The sequence below is a fragment of the Solea solea genome, chromosome 21, assembly GCF_958295425.1.
Source record: "Solea solea chromosome 21, fSolSol10.1, whole genome shotgun sequence".
Taxonomy (NCBI): domain Eukaryota; kingdom Metazoa; phylum Chordata; class Actinopteri; order Pleuronectiformes; family Soleidae; genus Solea; species Solea solea.
The window spans coordinates 10,539,286-10,542,601 of NC_081154.1; the positions used below are offsets into that span (position 1 = coordinate 10,539,286).

General features: G+C 40.7%; 1 long non-coding RNA gene across 1 annotated transcript; it reads left to right on the top strand.

Moving 5' to 3' along the window:
* The first annotated feature begins 1,089 nt into the window (after nucleotides 1-1,089).
* LOC131448618 (uncharacterized) lies at nucleotides 1,090-3,026 on the top strand. Its single transcript, XR_009234207.1, has 3 exons — nucleotides 1,090-1,197; nucleotides 2,069-2,342; nucleotides 2,513-3,026. It is a non-coding gene; the product is annotated as an uncharacterized LOC131448618 (long non-coding RNA).
* The last annotated feature ends 290 nt before the right edge of the window (nucleotides 3,027-3,316 follow it).

Sequence of the window (3,316 nt, forward strand, 5' to 3'; positions counted from 1 at the left end):
GGGTGAAATGCAAAAGTGATGTTGATTCAAAAGTCCTCTCTCAATTGCGATGATTTTTTTGTATCAACTTTGCAACTGATGAATGAAGTGGCAGTAAATTCCTGCACGGATTACCGAAACAAAGAGACGTTGCCATAAAGTTAACTCCCAAACCTCCTTGTGAGAGATGCTGATTACTGTCAAAAAAATATGTTTTTCACTCTCATTTCCCTGTTTATCAGTCAAAATGAAAGGATTCTCACCTTGAGGTGTTCTCACACTGAGGATGTCTTCACTCTGCATTTCTCCCGTGGCACCAAAACCTTGCACTTTCTCTCCGACTGCTGCCGCTCACTACAGCGTATTAGTGTTCTCATGAGCAACAATAGTTTGCCCTTGGATGGAAGAAACCCTTAAATGTTTTGTATTTGATTATAACAGAAACATGCACAGTATGAAAAAAACCTCCTGGACTTTTTTGTTATGGAATCACTAACACCTACACACACACAACTTTTTCCGTACATGTATACATGAATAATGGCTCAGTAAACGACTCCATTTGTTAATGCAATGCACCTCTTTGAATATATTCAAAATGTTTGTGCTTTAATTGTCTCCCTGATTCGCCTGTCCCGATCAATCATTGGTCACGATGAGACGAAATGTTCGGTCTAGTCAATTAATGAATCTGTGTAATTATTTATTAACACTTAATTGCGCGTGTGTGCTCAGCTCGACCGGGAGACACATTGTGTACACATCCATCATACGAACAGAAGCGTAATAAAACATTTTATTTTTATTTATTTTTTTTAAACTTAACAATTCATCACAACTGAAAACGAATGCCCTGTTACCGTTTTACAGATGTGTTGAATCTATCAATCCTGCGTCACGTTATTAAACAGACTGCTGAGTGAGTGGATTTCCCACTAGCGATTCGTCAGTGGGTTGAACCGTTCGCTTGGATTACTAGTTGCACCTTTAACATCATGGAAAAACAAACTAAAAGGTGCTGTTTGTCATCAAAGATATCACCTCACTGGATCAAAACCTGTAAAACCTGAAGACCCGCCTGCTCTGGTCATGTGAGCCGAGCCACTGGAAACGACACACTGCTCATAACAGTGTTTCTGTGAAGGGTGAAGGTGTGTGTGTGTGTTCCAACAAAGAGAAGAGATTCAAGCCGACAGAAGGGTGATTCGAGAGCAGAGGGTAAGACCATTAGATGCCTTCTTTACTCTTAATGGCCCTCTCTAACTTCCTTTTCGAGTCGCTTCCGTGGTGGAGGAGGGTGATGGAATTTCATTACTTATGATTGAAAACCAATGGAGTTTTAAAAGCAGAATGAGATGGAAAGGTGCACTCAAAATGCCTGTATACCCTCCAGATGCCAGCAATTTAATTTACTGTCAGCGGTAATAAATGGGGAGCCACCGGATGGCAAAGATAAGATGTTATTTCACCATCAGGGTTATCACTTAATATCTGATAATGTCTGTGGGGAGTCATTCTATTTGGCAGTTAAAACAGGGGGGGGGGGGCGGGGGCTCAGCTCCTGGCAGAAGAAATGATCGTCGGTGTGGAAGAATTGTTAATCTGTCAAATCAATGTGACTTCACTCAATATTGGCTTCATAAAAGGATTTAAGTCTCGAGCGCTGTGTTAATGATTCACGACGATTTCACTTGAAGGAAACTGACGAGGTTTGATATTTAAAGGGACGCCATTTCCAAAAGAACAGACACTAGATTAAGTTTGCCGTGGCCTGTCGAGTGGAATTGATTTCAAATTCACGTAGATTTTGCTGCATTCTCCCATGTTTGTTGTTATATAGAGGGAAAGGCGTCTTTGCAATTTCAGGAAGTGTTGAAGGCAGGAATGTAGCCTGGGTAGTTATTAACATTCCAAAAAAAACAAAGTAAGATGGAGGCCATAATAAAACACACCCTATACTCAGTGACGCGGACAAGGGCTGGGTTATAGTATTTCCAGCATTATGACGTTGGACACAGTGTGTTGTTATGGCAGCTGTGGTTTTCCACCACATGCCCTTTCACGTGCGTGTCGTACATTCTCGTCACAGGTCCTGTCCACTTTTTAAAGTTAAAGAACAACTTAAGGAAACAACATGGGGAAAGACGAGAGCATGGAGTGGGCGGAAGAGGATCCCGACATAAGGCAAAGTCAGCCGCCAAGCTACGCGGATTCACAGAAACATGGGGAGAAAAAATCCGGGAGCAGCTGTCCCACATGCTGCATAAAGACAAGGAACTGCCTGATGAGCGCAGAGTGCGGCAGAGCTCTTCAGATCTCCAGTGTCGTGGCCATGTGCGGCATGTGCCTCCGCTTCTTTGTGTGTAAGTTGCCGCCACAATAGTCCAACAACCTGTTTTTCATTATACACAATTGCAATTAAAATGTTTGCCCAGTTTTTCCTTATAAAATGGTCGAAAATGACTAACACTTGAACTATGAGTTGCTATGTAAGGTGTTGCTTTGTTCATTTCCATTCTGTTTTCATTTGCAGAGCCTAACCTTAGACATCAGGAGCAGCCTTTCAACATACCGGCTTTGTTTATTCCCGGCATCCTCCTACATGCTCCGTGAATCATGCCATATGCCATATGGGTTTCTTTCTTCTTCTCTGAGATATTCTCAAACTCGCTGTCAATTTCAAAGCTGGAGTTATTATTATTATTATTATTTTTTTTTTATTCCCCTGTCCACGAGTTACAGTAATTAATGTATAAGAGAATTAAGCTGTTTCTATAAACATGACCAACTGGAAAGGGAACATACTGTACAGTTGCACATTAGTATGTATGTGTGTGTGAGTGAATGAGTACAAGAATACAACTCTAATCTGCTCACCCTTGTCGAATGTTTATTTGGATACTTAGATCTGATTGTTCGTCTCCTATTGTTCAAAAGTAAACAGTATTTGTTGTAATGTATTTTTTTAGTTGAGAGATTTTCAGTTGCGTTGTGTCATATTTAATAATTGACATCATCATCATCACAATAAAAAAACTGAAAAGTGATAGCATGTGTGGAGAGTTATATATGAAAGCAGCAGAAACCCAGTGTGAAGCAGACAAAGGTGCACTCACTTCACTGTGACTGCAATAATAATAATAATGATAATAATAGAGACCTGTGGTTCATTAAAACGCTTTGATTAGCGTGATGCAACTACATGAAATCCTCATCCGCGCATCTGGAAACATATGTGTTGCACGTAACAAGGGATGATATTTCATTCTTTAAATACGATGTCGCGAGAAAGAAAATCATGAAGGTCTCCCGAGGAACCTGTGCTGCAGTTTCGAGG